The sequence below is a fragment of the Euprymna scolopes genome, chromosome 11 (assembly GCF_053919585.1).
Source record: "Euprymna scolopes isolate OS-2025 chromosome 11, ASM5391958v1, whole genome shotgun sequence".
In the NCBI taxonomy this organism is placed as follows: Eukaryota; Metazoa; Mollusca; class Cephalopoda; order Sepiida; family Sepiolidae; genus Euprymna; species Euprymna scolopes.
In genome coordinates this window covers 118901122-118924222 of record NC_136492.1, presented here as the reverse complement: position 1 = coordinate 118924222, position 23101 = coordinate 118901122, and positions in this window count along the sequence as shown.

The following is a 23101-nucleotide window of genomic DNA, read 5'->3' as shown; positions in this document are numbered from 1 at the left end:
TACTGGGAAGTAATGGCATTATTAATTTGGAACGTCTCACAAAACACTTTGAAATTCATGAATGTTAATTGAGCCCCGTTGTCATATACTAATCAGTCGACAATTCCAAACTGAATAAATAATTCATGGGGGAGTTAACAACCTCCGTAGTGGGTCTCTTAATGTGAGTACTTCCGACTATTTTGTGTAGCTGTCCACCACAATTCTGTAGTACCAATCCCATAGTGGCCCTGCGAAATCTACATGACTTCTAGATCAATGTTAGTCTATTTTGGGTCATGGTTTAAATGTTATTGGAAGTTCCTTTACCGTCAAAGCACAACCCTTGCATACGTGGACCATGTTTTCGATGTCTTTATCCATCAAAGCCCAATATACGTAACTACGAAAGAAGCTCGTCATTCTGATTATTTCTGGATGAAACATATAAACATATTTAGTTCCCTTAGGTAACTAATATGTAAAATGCAAGCGCCTATCCATCACATGATATCTAGTTTTGGGTGAGAAATAATTCTGACGTCAGAGTTTTATTTTTATTTTATCAAATGCCGCATATCATTCAGGTATCCATTTTCACACTGTCGTTTTGTGTAGCCTGTTCAGTGAAGCCCCTAGGTCGTGCATATTGGAAATGAATATCTGATAATAGTACGCGACCCCCCCCAAAAGCTTTTAAATTCTGTAATATTTATCGTCTATAGCTCTGGCCATTTGTGGGTTTGGTTATCTGGCGTTTTTATCGATGATCTGTCCCAAGTGTTTTATTTATTCTATGAATACATCACACTTTCCTTCTTTCGTTCTATTCGAGAGAATACTTTGTGAACATGTTTTTAATGTTGCTCTCTGGTCTCAATTGGTATGATAATATAATCCAAGTATGCTTCGCAGAAATTAAAGTTGCCTAACATAGTATCAATAATTGAATGAAAAAAAAGCGGGAATTACCTTGACTTTAAAACCTAATCTTTCGAATTTGAAAAACTCCTTATGAGTATTCATACAAAAAAACTTCCATCTATTTCCTCGACTTGAATTTGAAGATATGCGTCACTCAGATCGACTTAGAGAAACATCTCTTTCGTTTCGTTTTCGTGTAAACTTCTATAAAATATAGGGCTAGGAAGTGGCACACGATAGTTTGTAGTACTTATTTAAACTCCGACCTGAAGTCAACGCAAATACAGATTTCTTTCAATCTATTTTTGACATGAACGGTAGGGATTGTCCATTCACTAAATTTCATTTTGATAAGATGCCGGTTGTTTTAAGCCCCTGGTTAATATTCTTCAATGAGGTGAACGGCACCTTAATTTATTTTTCTTGAATACTGGCTGTGTATTTTCATTGAATTTTAATCGGGCTGACATTTGTGTGTATTTTCCTCAGATCGGCCTTGAAAGCTTCAAAGACACCTTCTTTTTATTTTGACTTGAGATTTTCTTTCTCTCGCGTTAGAGTTTCTACTTTTTGACAATAAATATTGATAAGTGAATCCTACAAATCAAATCGTTGCATCCAATTTGCCCCCTTAAAAATTTTCTGTATTTTTTTTTTAACACGAACACTTTTAATTTCTTTGTCGTATCGTTAACTGAACATTAGTGATTAATTCACCTCCAACATTTATTTTCGACCCGATAATTCTTCTGGCTGTTTTGCAAGATTTTAGTATTGTAATCCCCTTCATGTATGCAAATTTATGATCAGTAATGAAACTTCACTTCTTTTTTAAAAAAATATTTTCATCAGCACTTATTTACGTATCTATTTATAATCTTTTTTGTTTGTTTTAGTGTGTCCTACCTGGGTTTCAATTTTGTCCTTTGCTCCACAATAGAAGTGCTATGTCCAATTTTGTTACAAGTTAAGTAAGTCTTTGTGCAATATGAGCAGTCTTTTCTTCAATGCAAGGCTCTGCTCCGCTAACATGGACTTTTTACAAACTTTGATTTTCAGTGTCATTTCTTTTATATCTGGAGGAAGCATAACGTCATTTCCTTTATTTTTTCAAGAGAATAGGGGTTGACTTTTTATGTATCTTTTCCTACGTACGAGATACCTTATACTTCAATGCCCTTTGAATCATTTTTTAAACGCTAATCACTTGTTAACAGACTTCTGACAACTTTTCTAGTATCAGATATGGTCCACTTTTTTATTAACTTAAAACTCTGCATCGAATTTAAGAGTCAAAACTTTGTACGAACATCAGGTATTTCAAATCGTCAGCACGCAGGACAGCTAGTTTAAAATCGGCGTCATTGATTTTTAGCGATTTTGGCAAAAGTTTAAAAAGACCCACAACTATACATTTTCAAATTCTCCATGAATATTAATTTGTTTTAACTAAATTAAAAGGAAAATAATTGGTTGTTTTTTTTTGTTTTACGGCATACCGACCCTTTTCAGGTTATTTAATGCCGAATCCAGTGATTTCGAAGAAATGTTTTTAATAGAATATATATATATTTTTTTCAAATAGAAATAAGCATCATGTTTAAAGAAAAAAACATGAATATACACCCATTGAATGGATGGGATTCGGTTTGAATTTCCGAGTGTATGTCAAGAAGGTCCCACGAGATACCTTATACTTCAATGCCCTTTGAATCATTTTTTAAATAAGTTTTAAGTAAGTTCGGCGTAGTACTCCAAAAACAGACCAAGGTAGAAAACATTGCGGTGAGGGCACAGGAACCTGGGCTAGATAGACTGTATGAGACATATTAGATTACAGACTCTTTTATTAGACTTTGTTGAAGATTAAGTGATTACTGGTTCATACACAGTCTCGGAAGTGACAGCAATACTTTATTGTAGGCAGATGGTTGAGTTTTTGTGATATAGGATACTGAGAGGTGTGATAATTTTTCTAGCGACGGATAGAGCGCCAACTTTCTCTGTAGCTACATTGGGACATCTTAATGTAATTTTTTTAATTCCTGCTATCTATAAATGCCCGGTAAGAAAAAGTGGATAAGGGATGCCCGTTAGTGAACTCTAGTATATTTACTTTGTTTGCCGTAATCGACCAATAAAAAAGATGAATTAGACTTAGACAATATTTAATCAGTGCATGGGACTTCTAACCTACGATCTTGTGGCTCTTAATATCATCTTGTAAATAAACAATATTCTAATAATTAAATGTATATGGGTTTAGATTCCTTTTTATGCATAAGACAATAATTGAAGTACTGTTCACAGAAACTATCTTTCTGATTGCGACACACGAAAAATGTATCGATCTTTTGATCCTTAGAACAAATAACTATTTAATGTTATCTTATTTTAACAACGTAACGTGATTGTGACTTGATAAAAATTAAGTCTATCTATTTACCTCTCTTCAAAGAAGGTGACGGTGGTCTAGTAGCTAACGGTATGGATAGACGACCTGGGTGTTTCATGTTCGAATCCAGTTCGATCCACAAACGTCAGTCTCACTTATGATGTTGCAACTTTTTCCTGGTCTCTCTTGTAAGCACTCACTATCTATCAAGAAATAATTCTGATTCAAAAATATCGAGGAAACCAATGCCAACAATAGAATTATCGTATTGATACGATATGATGATAATAATCTGTCTGTCGCTTTCCTTCTCTCCCCTTTCTATCTATCTATCTATCTATCTATCTATCTATACATATATTTAAATGTTATAAATTTAGCAATAATACATTAAGTTCAGAACTGAAAATATGAATTACACAGTGCGATTAAAATTACAATCAGCATCACGTCACGCTCGATGCTTGCAAGTCTCTCTCTCTCTCTTTCTCTGTCTGTCTGTCTGTATCTCTCTCTCCCTCTCTCTCTCTCTCTCTCTCTCTCTATATATATATATATATATATACAGCGTTGAACAGAACGACTTGCTTATTTGGAATATCAATTAAAACACAAGTAATGCAGGTATACATGGAATTCCTTTAACTGCAACTTTAACAACATTTAAATTTTGTTTTTTCCAGTTTTAAAGATGATACCAATAAAATGACGCCCATTCGTCTCTATACACTGAGTTAATCAAACTCTGATGTTTCGGTCAACTCTTTCCAGCATATCGATGGTTATGTTGGCGACAGCTCGACGACTGTTGTCTTTTAGATGAGTACCGATGCTAGGACGATCGTTGTAAACAATTGATTTCAGATAACCCCATAAAATAGTTACAAGGTGATAAATCAGGGGATAATTCTGGCCAATGCAGATCGCCCCTTAAGGAGATAAGATGTCCTGGGAAGCTCTACCGCAAAATAGTCATTTCATTGACACGCGCGCTGTGTGTGCCGTGGCACCGTCTTGCTGGAATCACACATTTTCCACACCCATCTGGTTCAGTGTTGACAAGGAACACTAATTGATTATATTGACATAACGGTCAGATATCACTGATACTTCCTGATTTTAACCTCAAAATGCCATGGGCCAGTTATACCAACTCGCGATAGGGCACACCAACCAGTCACACGTACTGCGTATAGAGGACGTTGATGAAGTTCTTTGGGGTTTCAGGACTCCCATAACGCATGTTTTGCTTATTTACAGATCTCAAAAAATGGAAGTGACCTCATCACTGAAGAAAACACGTGGTTCGTCAGGCAAACTTAAAAGCGTCTCATGAATATTCACGAGCAATAAAATTTGTAGGGATAAAAATCAATTCTCCATAGAGAATTCGTCTCACAGAACCAGCTGGCAACCCAAGAGCAGATACGTGTTAGCCAGCAGACTGTCGGGGAGATCTCAAAACAGCGCAATGTTTTGCTGTTTGTGGAAGGCCAGTTTTTTTGTTCTTTATATCACCGGTTTTCTTGAAGTTGTTTACCTATGAAACAACCGACTTCTGGCCAGGAACGCGACCTCGGGTGTAATATTGAAATGTCTACGAAATGGATGTTGCGTTGCAACGATTGAGCGACCGTTTGAAAAAAAAAAAGGTTTCAACATCGAAAGCGTGTTCCAACTTTGTCCACTCCATGATGCTCATTAAGATCCCTGAAAAATAAACAAAGTATAGATAACGCACACTAAAAACAAAATTATAAGCCACACCATCTCAAATAAGTCCATCATAACCATTATTGGAACAACCATCGATTGAGGGCGCCAAATTTAAATAAGCAAGCTGCATGTATAGCTTCACAATATTTCGGTCGATTCAGGTGCACACTTTCAAACTTGAAAATCCGATGTCAGAACCAAGAATCTATAAAGAATTAAGAAGTCTATTGTGAATATAGATTGTCGACATTCCTTTAGTAATTGCTAGGAATATGACTTAAGTAAATATTTATTCATTTATTTTATTTTCTCGTAGCAGGAACCTCTGGAGACAAATTTTATACTTATTCACACAACGCCTTTATCAATTGTCCAATGGATGCATAATTGAATAATATTATAAACAGTGCATTTTTAGCACATCTTATGAAGTAAAGAATGAATAATAATAACCAGGAAACAAGCAATGAATTTTCATCACGTGATTAGAAGATTAATTCTATGCACAACTTTCATCTCACACTCTCACCTACTTCGTTCTTCCTCTTTTTCTCTGACATTTACATCATTCTTACCAACTATCTGCATATGGTTTTCTATGTCATAGTTTAATCCTTTTAGCTACCTTGCATTTTCTATACATTTTTTCTCTCTTTTACTCTAGCCCTATATATATATATATATATATATATATATATATACATATATATATATACATATATATATATATATGTATGAGCAAACAGTTAATAAAATATGTTAAAAAACACTTTGAAATGGGTTAAAAACATATTTAATCTGAAAAGGAAACATTAGATAAATTGGTAGTCCTTAATCCGCGGCGTTTCGAAGAAATACTCTCCTTCTCATCAGAGGGTAGGAATTAGCAAAATGCGGGATCGGATTTTGCATGCAGAAGTATTTGATGAAACAACAAGTAAGTCGAAGATCTTACTTGAAAACAAAAAAAGTGAAGCAGAGGGAATATGGTAAAGAAAAAGGTGATTACACATGAATGGATAGTCTGGTGGAAGATAAAAAATCCAGTGACGGTAAAATCCAAATGTAAAACTTCAAGAAAGTTAAAAGAATTTCCATTTGTACTTTCTTGGAGTTTTACATTAAATATTAAATAGATAAATCCTATAATTTATTATACCATACCTGTTCACACTGAAACACTTATCACAATATTCTGTGGATCTATATTAAAAAAACCTTGTTAAACTTTGTGACATATTTCCATTCTATGGAGGCTAGGCGCGAACGAACACTCCATAATTTTATTGTACCATATTTCTTCAAACTGAAACATAATTATCAAAGTATATTTACGCAGATAGATATGAAACGTCTTTATTAAAGTTTGTACCTATTTCCATTCTATGGAAGCAGGCGCGATCGCAGACCCCACAATTTTTATTATACCATCCCTATTTAAGTTAAGACATACTTATCAAAGTATTATTATGTACATCTATATCAAAAACACTTGTAAAGGTAAAACACTTGTAAAGGTATATATTAAATTTTTTATTTCCATACTTTGTGGACCAGGCGCGTATGCAGACCCCACAATTTTAATGAATCATCATTATGCCAGATCAAACATACCCATTTCTGTGTTTCGATACATCTTCTATCATTATATGTGATCAGTTTTCTATAATAGTCAACCATATAGGACCCTATTCGTGACCAGACACACACACAGACGTTATGTTATATATATATATATATATATATATATATATATATATATATATATATATATATATATATATATATATAACAACAGGTTTCGTTCAGTCTTTGACAAATTATGGATAACAACGTAGGAATGTCTTCCCGTTAAATTTTTCTGGCAGGCGGTACGCTATCTCCAACTACACGGCTCCTAAGTTGACATTGTTAAATACTAGTGACAAGGGAAGTGTATGTACAGGACGACTGGCAACAAACACCGAGATAAGCGGAGAGCACATACAGCGCTGAGAACTCCCAAATGGTCATCCATTTAGTAGTAACTACGCTCAACGGTAGTTAAGTTCAGTCATCTGACGAGAACCGGTGTGTCAAGGCGATTATGCCAGACACAAACACACACACACACACACACACACACACACACACACACACACACACACACACACACACACACACACACACACACATATATATATAAATATATATAAATTATATATATATATATATAATATATTTCGTTGCATGACAGTTTTTCAATGTGCCGTTACAAGCAAATATACTTGAGATTAAGATACGACTATTTCATCAACTGTCAGATTTTCTCTCTCTCTTTTTTTTTCATTTTCCTGTATCAATATTACTACAATATCTAATCTTCGTTGTTGTATTAACTCTCTCTAACACTTTCAAATATGGCGCGTATATAGTTGTCTTTCTTGTCCTTTTTTGTCCTCTTTCTCTCCCTTTTCGTTTGATATCTTGCATCTTCCACATTATTCCAAATTGAAATCTTTATTTATCAGCGTTCATCTACGTCAAAATACCACTTTTATTTTTGGCATTATCTTTCTCAAACCTTGACAACACCTCTCTCACTCTTGCATTTTCCACACGCATTGACTCCTCCTCCCCAATTCACACGGTAACTTCTTTCTTTCTCATTCAAACCTCTTCCTCAAACCTCGTTCGTATACCACCCTAATAGCATCAGTATCTTCCTTTCCCCCCTCCACATCATTCTAATCTTTTTAGGCCATCCACATCTATCCACCATTTTTATTCTCCTCCCACCGCTAACTCTTTTTTCATCCATGCATACTTCTTTTTTCACTTGTTCTATCTATTCAGATGCTGACAATGTATCATCCCACGGCGCCACAAGTCTCTATCTGCATGAAATATACGGCGGTCAAACATGAAAAGACCTGATGATATGCGATATGACCGTCCATTATATGAGGCGAGCTGAAAGACCGCAGAGTCATTTCAATGGAGAGTGACCTCACAATTTGAAAGCGAATTGCGAAATCAATTCTCTGCCTTATTCCACCATAGGTAAACGTCGGTCAGTTGGCGCAATATTAGCCGGCGGGAGGTTGACTGACTGCCTGGCTCGCTTGTCTTGTAACAACGGACAGTTTGACATTCCAATAATGAATAAGCCGCACACACAGCACACATAACATGATAGATACGATCACACCAACTCTTCCATCAGTCAAATAGTTTCAACACTCACTCAAATACAGTACGTATATACGATGCTTGCAATTCGTGTTAAATTGTTAGTTTTTGGCTGGAAAAGTCGAAAACTGTAAATGTAGCATTGCAATGCTATTAGTTGTTATAAGAAATGCATTTGATTGAAGCTTTTTTTCGTGTGATATGAGGTCTACACCAAAGTTTATCTTATTCTCCGAATAAATATTTTATTTGCCAAACATAAATGCTAGAACACGTTATTAGAATAGAAGCAAACACTAATTTTACAAAGTGCATTTGTCTTCATAACGCGCTCGCGTATATATATATATACATATATATATATATATATATATATAACTGACGTAAATGAACATTTAAAATTAAAATGTTTAAATTCAACGTTATTTCACGCGGTTAATGGTAGCCAAAATGATACGGTCTTCGCTAATCGAGCAAGAGATGTCTCGTGTTGCGGGGTTCGAATCGCTCGACTGGTGTTAATCGTGACACCCTGTACTGAAGATTCCCGAAAGGATGAAACACTAGTGTCTGTAGGTATTTAGTTGTTTTAGTAAAAATAAAAATTATATATATATATTTCTCTCTCTCTCTCTCTCTCTCTATATATATATATATATATATATATATATATATATATACACACACACACAAGTACCCCTGGATACAGTGGTTCTTGGATACGTTTAGTCGATTAACAATGTGAAATGTGATGTTTTCAGCCCCTGGTTACGGTATTTGCCCGCCTTACGGTGTAGTTTATAATGTTATTTGATTACATACATATATATTATATCCTCTACTGTACTTTGTTACTAATTTTTTTATGCTGTATCGCGGGGTTCTTATATATATATATATATATATATATATATATATATATACATATACATATATATATATATGTATATATATATATATATATGTATGTGTGTGTATGTGACAGAAACTTCTCCAGACAAGACATAAGGACGCTTGATGAAAAGAGATAAGAATATTATCTTAAGGTCAAAAACAAGCTAACTTTTCGTGTAAGATATATATATATTCCTACCGAAAGAATTATTTATTCCCTTGTGAGGGAACATTACTCATGGATGTGAATTATATAATCAAATAAAGAAAGCGAAAATTACGAGACTGTCAAAAGCAAACCTAATTCCATTTTACTATTTCACTTACTCTCTCTCACTCTTTCTTTTCCTCCCCCTCTCTCTATCTTTGTCTCTCTCTCTCTCTCTCTCTCTCTCTCTCTATATATATATATATATATATATATATATATGAATAAAAAAGAATGCGAAAAGTATAAAAGCTTATAACTTTTCTTTATTCGTTTTAAATTGGTGACGTGCAGGAATACAAAATAATAATATTATGAAAAAAAATTAAAAAACTTTTTTCATAAGTACATAATTTTCGACCGATCCTTCAGTCTTCATCGGTGTAGTGAAAGTATGAGGATGCACGGGGAAAAGGGGAATGGAAAAGGAAGGAAGGTAGAGGAGGAGGAGGAGAAGAAGGAGGAGGAGAAGGAGATATAGCCAATGAGAAGGTGTCACGTCAGTCTTAAATATACAAACATATAAGTACGCACATACACACATGCACACAGTACATATACACATACAAACGAAAAATTAAAAATTAAACAGTAAATAAAAATGAGAAACGCGTCTTTAACGGTCTAATCCTTTGAATTCTAACGATATTATTTATTCTAAGAGAGAATAAGAATTCAAAGGATATGAGACGTTATGAGGAGAAACGCTATGATGCTCATTTGTAATTTAACGGCTATGTCTCGTTCGAAAAAGAATGAAAACGTCGTTTCTAAATTCAACCGTTTTAAGACAAAAACGAAACGCTACTTTTTATTAATATGTATATTAGTATGTACATATACATACGTATACAAACAAATACTCACTTGTACAAATATATACATACATATATATAATACATATATATATATATATATAAAATATATAGTCATTAACAGTGTTTCGCTACTACATTACAGGTGTATATCGAAATCCACATGTAATAGTTGAACTTAATTTTCGATTCCAAAAACGATTACTTTATTTTATTTATATAGTTATTTATTTAAGACTTAATTTTCTGGTAGCAAAATGTAGTAGGCAAAAATCAGGAACAAAGATAGGAAATAGTCAGTTTGGCCTGCACCACCAACCTACAGAAACGAGGGATTTTTTGGCTGTAATGACTGTAGAGAAAGAAAAAGGAGACAGAAAAAAGGAAGAAGAAAACTCGCTTCTCGCAAAGAACAACCCAACGACCAGACCACGTACGCACAATCTGTAAAAACACTGCTGACTGCTTCCCTGCGTCCTGCCTTTATAGCTGCCGGGAATTATATATTTGCATAATCGCGCGAGAGCACACGCGATTCTGAGAGAATTGCATGGGGTCAAAGCCAATAAAACCCATGGACGCCATCTTGGAACTCTCTTCCATTCGGCCCGCAACACAATGACAGACGTATCCGAGATTCGCTCCTTATTCCCAGCGTTTACGATTGGCTGAAACCAGACATTCTCATATTCCTACTCGTAATGAAATAAATTTCTACATTAACAATTGCGGGTGGGTATGCTGCCTACGATTCTCACGGTTAAATTTAGGGGATTTATTTATCCACCACCCCAACTAAAATGATGCTGCTCTGCTCCGATATACATTCTTTACATGCGTATGTTGGGGTGTCTATTCCAAGGGATGAGTGGTACTATCGATTCCGAAAGCCTTTCTTAACATGAGGAGTCTCTATCAATCTAAAAAGTTCATAAAAACTGATAATACCTAAATACTAAAAAATCTGTTTATACTTTCTATGCTTATTTTCTAATGGACCATTTTTCTTAAGTTCATTGCATACAGATTTGCGCATTCTCTCATTTGCTTTTTTAAGATTCAAACATTACCTGCAGGTTATCAAAAATCGCAGTTCAATTTTTGCGGGTGGGGAGGCTTATATCGGGCAACGCCGGTTAACGGATTTTGCTAGTAGGATATACAATTGTTAATGCCATTGAATTCTCGGATCAAGTCTCCAAGAACTTAAAGTCAACGCTTAAAAAGTATCTCCGCTGCTACTGTTGTCTTGACCGCATATCACCAGACCACTCCGATTTAATTCATGATGACTCTGACTTTAAAATGGGGGCTACAGATAGTGGACGTTAGGACATCCTCTGTTGTTAAAGAGGCTGTCCTAACGTCCAATATCTGTAGCCCCCATTTTAAAGGCAGATTGATGCCCTTCATCCTAGCACCGAGTTCCGCAACATTGACGTGGATGTTATCATCCTTTTTTCGTAGGCAAGAAGCATCTTCAACAATCAGTCCTATTTCCAATAATACCCCTAATAGCAGGCTGCTAGCGTCATTCTATATTACACCTTCCTGGTTCCTTTTTATATGCAATTCTCTTTTTACCGGGTCCATTTTCTTTTAATTTCTGCAATGACTTTTAGTATCATGAGCAACATTCCATCATCAACTGCATACTACCAACTGTCTGTACCAGTCTGCCTTTTAATAAAACTGCACGCAGTTCGCAACCATCCAACTATAAGGTAATGGCCAACCAGTTTTCTCCTGGTTAGATCATCATTGGCTTTGGATATCTTTTTTCCTCGTCCAAACATCAATTTTCCTGTCTTATTGCATTATAATCTTAATTCCAAAACCATTCCCTTTTCAAATGACTCGGACCGTTTTGCCGTCAATATATATGTTTTGACATGATCTCTCACCTTCTCTGCAGTCACCTCGGTTTCGTCCACTAGTACATTATTGATGTAAGAGCAGGTTGTTTCCTTCAACACAGTTATAGGAATTGCTGTCAATATTTTCGGTGTGGAATTCAGTCCAAATCCTTATCTTGTCAAACGATAAACTTGACGTTTATAATCTACCAATTGAGACTGCCATGGTTTTTCTCTGTATGAATTTGGAGGCCGACTTTATGTTCACGGTTTTAATTACCCGTTCTGTTCTTCTCCAGTCCCTCATGACTTCTTGACACGTCGATTCCAGATTATGTGTGACAAGCTACATGCCTGTTTAACTCCTGGAAATCCAACACTGACATAACTTTCTTCTTAATAGGTTGGACTACGGCCATGAGTTGCAAAATTGCTTCGACCTTCTCTGACCCGGTATCAATATTCCTTTGTCTACCTACCCCTCAACTTCCTTCTCAAACTGCGACCCTAAATCTCCTGTCTGCGTATTTTTTTTAGCAGCTAATACAATTTGTCAACACAGGTGTTTTTTACCATTCTAGCCTTCATCAAGTCCTAATCATTAATCAGACATGGGCTGGGTTTTTACGGTTAGATGTTATTGCTCCTAGTTTCACTTCTTGTCTTTCGTGGTGCACTCTGATTGCCAAACTTCACCTGGCCTTTAGCAATGGTAGCTCCTACCAATCGGTCTATAACATACAGACTCAGTACCACGCCAATCAATGCAATAAGCCTATTCAGTACAATCACCACAATCTCAGCATCGGCCTCTCTACAACATTTCACTTCTCTGCCAATCTACTGCTCATAAGAGCCATCTACTGCTTATTAGAGCTGTATATGGCAGGTTGCTGTTCCTTTTCAAGAGTTGACGACATTTGTAGTAACAAGCGTTGTTATACATCAGGTATCAACAAGGAATCTAGCCTTTTTCCCGTTAATAGTGATCACTATCCGTGGTTACAAACTTTCACACGCCTTTCCAGTATAAAAGGAGTGAATACTGGCACAATAGCACCTCTTTACTCGTTTCCAGGAAGCAAACAGCAATGCTTGCTAATGTGGACCACCTGACCACACCGAAAACAGATAATGTCTGGCCGCGGCTCCTTACAGTCTCTCATCACCTGGGGTACCTGACAACTGAAGCATTTACGACTTTGTTTCCTTAATGTTTGCTTGTCTTTGCTTTTTTACCACAATGACTGCATCTGTTCCAAGTATACGAAGCTGTTTTACCAGCACTCTGGCATGCCTAAAAATCTCCTCCACCTCTGTGGTTTCAATTTCAGTAAGTCATTGCAGTTCCATAGAGATGCGGTCAAAGAAACCACTTACGAAAACCAGTCTAACAGTCTTCTTAAGGCTGCGTCCCGCATATCAAGCCAATCACGCTAGACGCCTTATCTCTGACGCATATACATCGACTTATTATTATAAGCCTCAAACGCGCTCTCTGAAAATGCGGTCTTTAATCGGTTCTCAATACTCTAAGCAATGGTCTTATCTGTCTCTCCCATTTCTAGGTAGACCGTTACACCATTCCCTTCCAAATACATTGGGGTCAATGTGGCTGTCTTGAATCTTTCTGCAGCTTTGCCAACAACTTAAACTTCTAATGCAACGCGACCGCATCACCGTCTCTAGTTAACGGCCTCAGGATGTCGCTGACTAATCTTACTCGTTCGCCCATTTTCGTCATTGTGCCAATATAGCTTGCAGCTAAATATGTTGGTTATATTAGAAAGTAAAATCCAAAGAAATAATTCTTAACGATTATGCTCTCCTCCTCGGAATTCTCGGTTTCAAACTCCAGCGCACATCTGTCAGAACTTACATCTGCCAAAGGAGCACATCCTATCTTTCTCTGACAAACAGGCTTTTTATTTGAACAACCGACTGCATCTTATTTGCACATTTCCTCCAACTCTCGTAACCCCACGTGAGCACCAGTCAATAAATAGAAGAAGCGACCAATTTTTTCTTTATCCTTTACCTGAAACGGACGGCACGTTCTACAAGGTAAGGTTTGTACTGCGGTTTGGTCACATGAGTGTTGTCGCATATTAAAGCAGGTCCAATCCGAACAAACTTATCAAGATTATTTAAAATAACTAACATTTTCTGGACATAATCCACATGATTCAGGATAATGACACAAGCACTTTTGTCCGGTTTACATATCTAAACATATATAAATGTATTTGATATAGTTGCGACACACGTAGCGAAGTCCATCATCTGAACCCAACTCAATAGGTATATTCCTGGAGCAGTACATTTTATTAAAACGAAGTTTCAAAAGAAAAAAAAAAGACATTTACAAGACTTCAAACGTATTGGTTACTTTTTTCTATTTAATTCAGATGGATCTGCATAGATTGCCGATTGCATTGTTATGATAACTGCACTTATGCATAAATGACTTAAGAGGTTCATACTTCTGTTGCAGATATTGACGAGGCGAGACTCTGAAAAGCAACCTTTGTCATGGACGTGATTATGCAGTGCCTCATGAAATTCATGGCAAAAGTGCATTGAAAATGGGACTATGTAAAATAATATATGTTGGAGCACAAAAAAGTTGCTTGTCTTAACGGTACCACTCCCGTTTTTGTAGCTCTTCAATTGTTTTGAGTTATAAAAATAAGAGACTTTATTTGGATAGACCCTCTTCAATAATGAATATGAGAACGTGAGAAAAAAAAGCAGTAAAAAGCGTTAGCTGTCATTTAGATTAAAGAGATTTCTTGAATGATATGAAGTTTTCTTTGGAGCTATGAAGCGTTCATAGAATTCCTTGATATCAAAGGAACATTTACGATATCATGTGTCCTGTCATCTACATACGATCTGCTATAAAACGCAACAAATAAAGATTTGTATGAATAATATTTTCCAAACTTCTATGAAATACATGTAAATCAAACTGAAAAATAAAAGGCAATTTCGTACAAGTTATTTTTTTTTTTTATCTTGAACTTATTTATTTGGTTCGATCTAATAAAAGTATATGTTAATGATTCTACGATATTATAAATGCCCCTGCTCGTTGGAGTCAAGTTGTGAAAAAAAAAAGACAGGGCGCAGACACGTGTTCACTACAGCTCGGTCGCCATTAATTTGACGAGCAAGCTTTTTTTTATTTACGGCGCATGCTTATGTTTTTTTTTTTTTTTTACATAGGCATCACCACATTATCAAGGCCAAGAGGCCACATTATAGTAATCATTAGTAATGAAAATTTGGTAAAGTTGATAACTTATATGGAACGGCTCATCAAGAACTTATTTACGTTAGACTTGAAGACAACCATATTGTAGTCAGCCGGAAAGCAGGAAATATTTTCAGATTCTTTTCCACACCGCTCTCTCGAGTCTGGTTTATGAGCTGATGGGATAGCGATGACTACAGCTTGACACAACTACGATAGATTCGTTATTATCTTGATTATTGAATTCTGTTTATGTAAGGAAGATAACTTTTTGGGATCATGTTTCTTTAATTGTAAACATTACAGATTCCTTTGTCTAAAATAGTTTCCATATCAGGATTTTATAGTCTAGTTTCCCCTACTATACGATCCGAATTTGATAGACTCGTGTCAATCTTGTTTTCCGACTAAAATTAAATAGAAACAAATAAAAAGTGATGTAATAAAATTCGAATGTTTAATTAATTTTAAGTTTTTTTTAATTGCCGATTATTTTAGAGTAAAACATTATTTATTTCAACCAGATTAAAATTCTTACATTAATAAATAAATTAAAATTGTAAAGATGAATTTTATTCATTTACAAACATGTATATCGCATATATTTCATGGTGATAATTTTTTTTAAATGCAGGACGGCAACTATTTTCGATCGCTACACTCTTTGTTTGATGTTTTTTTTTAAATTTCACTTATCCTGCAACCAAACATGCTTTATAACGATTAATTCACCTACATTTTCAAAACAGAATTCAATAATGAAGATTATAACGAATCTATCGTAGGTGTATCAAGCTGTAGTCATCGCTATCCCATCAGTTCATAAACCAGACTCGAGAGAGCGGTGTGGAAAAGAATCTAAAAATGATTTTAAAACCTCTTTTAATCAAACTTTCATAAATTCACTATTGATATAAACATTATCACATGCGTTTGGATGACGTATGCAAGTTTAAAATACTTGCAAGTGTGGCGAGCTCATTGTATACAGTGTAACACTGCATAAGATTCTTTAGAAAGAAGGGATCAAAAAAGGAATAGACAGTTTTTCCAATTAATAAAAGACTGCTATATATATATATATATATATATATATATATATATATATATATATATATATATATATATATACTCGTGAGCAAAAAAAATGGGCAAACAAATTTTATACATTTTATCGCACTAAATGCTATATTGAGCAAAGAACAATCGAACAAGGAAACTTAAACGAGACTAATAACACAGAACAAGACATTTACTTTAATAAATGCTTTAGAAGGAATCGTATTCTCTTTTGATTTCTTTAAAAGATCAATCCGTTTAGATATGCTCTCAACCAAAGTGAAACACTGTGAAGAGGAGATGTTATTTCATTCGCTTTGCACAGTTTCCCGCAGTTGGTCATTGTTAAAAAAAGTTCTTCCGGCCAATGCACGAGATATAATAGACCAAATATTCTCGATTGGGTTTAAATCGGGACTTTCATCTGACCAAAATATCACATCAATTGAATTATAAGAAAACCATTTTTGTGACTTTAGCAGTGTGCGCAGGAGGTATTATTATGTTGAAAACTAATGTTCTGAAATATTCCCAGCTTCTGGATACTTGGTAACAGTCCTGTTTCGACTATTCGAATGTATTCCTTTGCATTGATTGACTTCTCACATCTAATAAGTTCCCCAACTCTGGCGGCAGTAAAAGTTTCCCATACCATTATCCCCCATTCCCGTGTTTAAATGTCATTTTTATGCAACTTGTCGAAAATCTTTCTCCAGATCTTCGATTGCACCGTTCGGGACCGCCAGGAGCATAACTAACAAGACAAAATCTTGATTCATCTAACCATAAAACATTCCTGAACCAGTCTGTATCTTTCTTGCCATAACACGAGAAAAATCTCTTTCTATCATTGATATTCTTCTTAAATAAAAGTGGCTTCTTCGCAGGCCTTTTAGAAGAAAATCCCATTTCTTTAATTCGTCTAAATCATATATCTAAAAGAGAATTTCCAGCCCCTATTTTTAATTATTTGCTATGGCTAACATAACTTTTCATTCGATCCTTTAAAACAGTTAATTTAAGCATGTACCCGTCCTTCAAAGTGAATGGTCTAGGGCGACCAGATCCAGATTTCCCTTTTACTAATCTTCGACCAATTCGCTTCACTACAGAAAGAGATGTTTTCACATTTTCTATTCTTAAAATATAAGAAATCTGTTTGTAAGCCATTTTGGACGGCCTTAATCCTGTAATTCGGGTTTTTTATATCCTCGCCAAGATGCGGTCTTACCATTTTTAGGAATAATCTTTTCACTTATTATTATATGCTATAATAAATAATGATCTGCAAAATAGAAATTTTCAGTTAAAATTAACAAAAAATGGGGAAAATATGAAAAATCGATGTATTCCTTCTTTCACTCTTAGCTCATTTGTTTTGCTCATGAGTGTATATGGTCTCCTTCAATCTTTGAGAGCCTATTGATACCAACGGAGGGGTGCCTGTGCGTTAGGTTTTTGTGATAGAAGGTGCGCAATCTCAAACCACGCCTCTCCTGACTCGACATGGTTAAATACTAGTGGGAAGCGAAGTGTCTGTTCAGGACGACTGGAAGCAAATGCAGAAATAAGCAGAGGGCACATACAGCTTTATAATTCCCAAATGATCACCCATCTGGTACTAACCAAACTCAACGTTGCTTAACTTTATGTATTTGTCAACGCGATTATGCCGTGTATATATATATATATATATATATATATATATATATATATATGTCAACGCGATTATGCCGTGTATATATATATATATATATATATATATATATATATATATATATATATATATATATATATATATATATAGGCTGCCGGGCTTTGCCCGGTCGTAAAATACGCTTGAACATGATATTTTGATTAATTCAGAATTCGTATTTATCTTATTATGTTCTATTGGACCCAATATATAGTAATGATTTTAAACGTTGAAAAATTACTTTGCCCCACCATCGAGAATCGAAGTCAAAACATTTAGCTCACGATTTACTTTTTCATTTGACGTTAATGCTTGACCTATGAAGACATGTTTACTGTAAAGCTAAAAATTAAGACATAAACCAATAGCAATTACGTTACGCATGCATATTCCTAATGCCGTCGTTTTATCTTTACAAGGCAAATACAATTTGTTTTTTGAATTTTCACACTTTTGCACCAATTTTCCACTGCTAAAACCCAACTATAAAGTTTCGTATGGGTTCGAATACCCTATATATCAAGTTTCATGTCTGTAGACCGAAAACTGACGGAGCAGTTAGGTAGGCAAAATTTTTAAACAAATATATATACGCATACAAAAATATACATAAAAAGAGGTTTGTGTTCAGTATAACTGTTGCAATATTTTGGACATTTAATGGGGTAAATATTTAATTGCTGCCCACCTCAGCAAAATGAGACACAAGGCCGGAAAGTGGGGACCCCGCAGGCTTCCCTAAAGAAGGGTCACTCCTGCAATTTTAAAAATTGCCTGAGTAACCCCGTCGGCATTCCCCGGTCGGGGCGCCTCAGGCAGCAAGCAATAAACTTGCCCCACCGGAAAGCCCGGTGGCAAGGCCTGGGAGGGTGGACCTCTTAGGTATTACCCAGGCGGTGTACCTCAGTCCGACAGGTCCTGAGCCGGTTCCCGGCCCCTCACCTGTCGGGCTGAGTGTCAAGTGACGAATCCTTGACGTGTACTACCCTATCTCCCTGTAGTCGAAGCCGCTAGAAGACACATCCCATCACAATGGACATATAATGGGGTAGTATCCCACACAGTCGGACGATTCTATTTATAAACGATGCTGCTAGGAACTGACGAATCGAATTAATTCACAGAAACCAGAATTGCTCCATAAATATCAAACCTTTTCTGTAGCAATTTCGCACGTATTTTCCGTCTCGACACGGTAAGAATATTTTGCTCTGTGGAACTGTCTACTGCAAACCAGTCACCTCTCAAAACTTGTTTAGAACAACGAACCATCTTAAACTGTTCTGAAACTAAACATGGCTTACACTTCTAAAGATTATGGGCCCAGCACGCTTCCACTGCAAATATATACAAATATTACGCAAGTATAACGCATGTAGAATATCTGCATGAATATATTTACAAGTAATAGTTAACTAAAGATGATCATTTCATAAGAAAACGTAAAAACTTTTAAGGAATTAATTGAAATGAATATTAAAAATAATATATAAATTAGCTAGATCTTTTGCAGATGAATGCAATTCCCCGACTCATATATAACAAAGTTGTGTTTTTAAAACAAACAGAAAAAAAGTGTTTTTCATATGGATATCAATACACACACACAAAAACTAAATTTATAGGAGTATAGATATAGATATATATAATTTACCAATGATACTCTGCCATATAACCAGATATATTGTTTTATACCTACTTTAAAAGGAATAATATTTTAAATAGTATTATTAAACTGTATTCTTTCTCAAAGTTCTGAAAAAATGTGTCTTACATCTATGTACACATAATTGACTTACGTCACAATTATTGTAAGGAACTCTGTTAATCTGTGTGGATGGTTATGGGAATGATCTGAATATTCACAAAATCCTTTTCATTTAACTCGTTTTGTGATAGATTCAATTCAATTGCAACCTTTATGTCCTGAGGACAAAAACCGCCATTGATACTATTCTGTATGGACAGGTCACTGTTATCGTGGTTAGTCTGTCCGGGGTACGTGTCCAACAGCACGAGAATACGTCCACATCTAATGCTGACCGATTTAACTATTGAGATAGGATCAAAAGAACCTACCAATATGTTGTCAAGCCCATTCGTTCGCACAATTGATATTGTCTCAATAGACGAAAGCGTTTCGCTTAACTAGTTTCCTTCTTTCTCATTGGTTGATTTAATAATTAATCTATTCCTATTCAGTCTCGTTGCCTTTACCGTCTTCTTCATTTTCTGTTGTTTCTTACTTTTCTTTAAAATCTAATTTGGAATTACACTCCTCCATTTAGTTACACTTCTATTAATATTTATTGGTTTTATTTTTTCCATCGTTCAAACCTTTAAATACACACATTTTCCATCGTTCAAACCTTTAAATACACACATTTTCTATCGTTCAAACCTTTAAATACACGCATTTTCCATCGTTCAAACCTTTAAATACACGCATTTTCCATCGTTCAAACCTTTAAATACACGCATTTTCTATCGTTCGAACCTTTAAATACACGCATTTTCTTCCACATATTTTCCTAACCATCCCTCTTTCATTTTCTTTTAATTTATTCCATTTTCGCCCCAAACAAGGCACAATGCTACTTTGATGTTGGGAGCAACTATTGGGGCGATAAGTTTCAGGGATACTGTGTAGAGAGTAGAGCAGCAAGATGTCTGTTCACATTACACTAGGAACTTCTTTATGTCAGTATAGTTGGGAAAGTAGGAACCCGGAAGGGAGTTCCAAAGTCAAGCAATTCTAGGGAAGAGATTATTAGAGTAAAATACCTTCATACATCTAGGGATCTCTAGTGTGTAGGTGTTGAATTTTTCTGCTTGTCAGGCTTGTTGGTCGAGTACAAATGCCTGTAGTTCGTCTAAGTATCCGCCATTAAAATACTTGTAGAGTAGGTAGAGGGATTCAACATTTCGTCGATAGGACAGAGACTGAAGCTTAGATGACAGTTCAGGATCTATCAGGTTGGCGACTCTCTTATGAACCCTGTCCAGGAGCTACAGATTAGTAGCAGATGAATCAGCTCAAATGTGACAACAATACTCTATATATGGGCGAATGGTGGCCTTGTAAAGGCCTTGTAGAATAGTGGTCTTGTAGAATAGTGGCCTTGTAGAATTGTGGCCTTGTAGAATAGTGGCCTTGTAGAATTATGGCCTTGTAGAATAGTGGCCTTGTAGAATAGTGGCCTTGTAGAATAGTGACCTTGTAGAATAGTGGCTTTGTAGAATAGTGGCCTTGTAGAATAGTGACCTTGTAGAATAGTGTCTTTGTAGAATAGTGGTTTTGTAGAATAGTAGCCTTGTAGAATAGTGACCTTGTAGAGGCGTAAGTAACTTTCTATTTCTTCTTGCTTTTTTTATCTTTCCTTCACATATTCTACTTGTCTATATAAGTAGTTATAACAGAAATACATCAAACTATCAAGATAATACCGTTCACTCAATGTATTCGGTCGATCTGAAAAAACAAAGACTTTGTGATGTGTGCGATGAAAGCCAAAGAAGAAGAGATAATTAGTCTCGAAAATTATATTTACCGAGGATGTTATTGTAACTTTAGCATTCTCAAACCATTATATTTCATTATTATTCTCCTCCTTTTAAGGCCATTGAGTTATAACGAGAAAAACAGTAATGAGTATAAAGAAGCTCATCGTATTGAAACAAATTCCTAATTCACCTAATATTGTTCCTTATGAATTTTTCGTTGGTAAAGCTTGATAGCAACGTAATAAAGACCCTACAGGCATAGCCGTTTCAACACAAGAATTTAAATGGGAAACGTTTATTTATATTTTAACTCTTCTAGCAACAGAGACTCATATACAAAGAATTTGATAATATTCGGAGTTAATGCTTAAAATTGAAAATATCAATAAAATGATGAATGATCGCACACAATATGATAACACCAGCCTTCTCTGATTCACACAAAATATAATGTAAAATGTTTTTGACTCCTAATGGGGGTAGTTATTTATTTGCCACCCACCTCGCAAAGTGGGAAAACCAGCAGGCTCCCCTAAAGAAGGGGCACTCCTGCAATTGTAAAAATTGCCTGAGTAACCCCGTCGGTATTCCCCGGTAGGGGCGCCTCAGGCAGTAAGCTATAAACTTACTCCACCGGAAAGCCCAGTGGAAAGGCCTGGGAGGGTGGGCCTCCTAGGTATTACCCAGGCGGCGTACCTCAGAAATCAATATCGATAATAAACTGTGTGGGAACTCTTATTGAGTAAAAAAAAAATAAATAAAATAATAATAATAATAATAATAATAATAATAATAATAATAATGATAATAATAAAGGAAACCTTGACGCAACGAAAGGTATAGAAATATCCAAAGAAGTGGACAACATGACAACATTTCGGAGTTTTCGGAGTAGACCCCGTCAAAGCAACAGAAATGAAAGAGAACATTAAAAAGAATATTTAAGAACAGGGAAACTCTTAGAAACTAAACTATTTGGTAGAAAACTAATAAATTGTATAAACGCAGTCCACTATCACTAGTAAAACACTCCGGACTGTATAAATTTTGGACCAGGAAGAATTGAGGTATCACCACAAAACTTATGACCACGCATAATGCACTACACCCAAAATGAGATACTGTCCGACTTTACATTAAGAGAAGATGGCTGGTTTGTATAAAAGACTGCGAATGACACAAATAAAATAAGAAAAAATACATAACGCAGAATACAGAAAGGATATTTACAGCAGTCAGATATATTAAGAAAATGAATACGGCAGCAAACAGAGCGGCAAAAGATAAGACGGGGAAAAAATGTAAAAAAAAAACGCTACACAGACGATTCATAAGGATGACAAAAGATGCGACTCACGAAAACATGTGGATATAGCTACGAAAACGAAAAGCTAAACGGAGAAACTGAATTCCTAGGAAAGGCTGCCCATGGTAACGCGATTAGTACATACTACATTAAAGTAGAGGTCGAAAGACACAAAAAACAGCAAATACATACTCTCTGAACAAAGAGACGTAACTATAAACTACATAATAAGTGAATGCAGCAAACTAGTCCAGAAAATATAAAAATAGATAAGATCAAATGGAGAAGGCAGTACACTGGGAATTGCATACCTAGATAAATG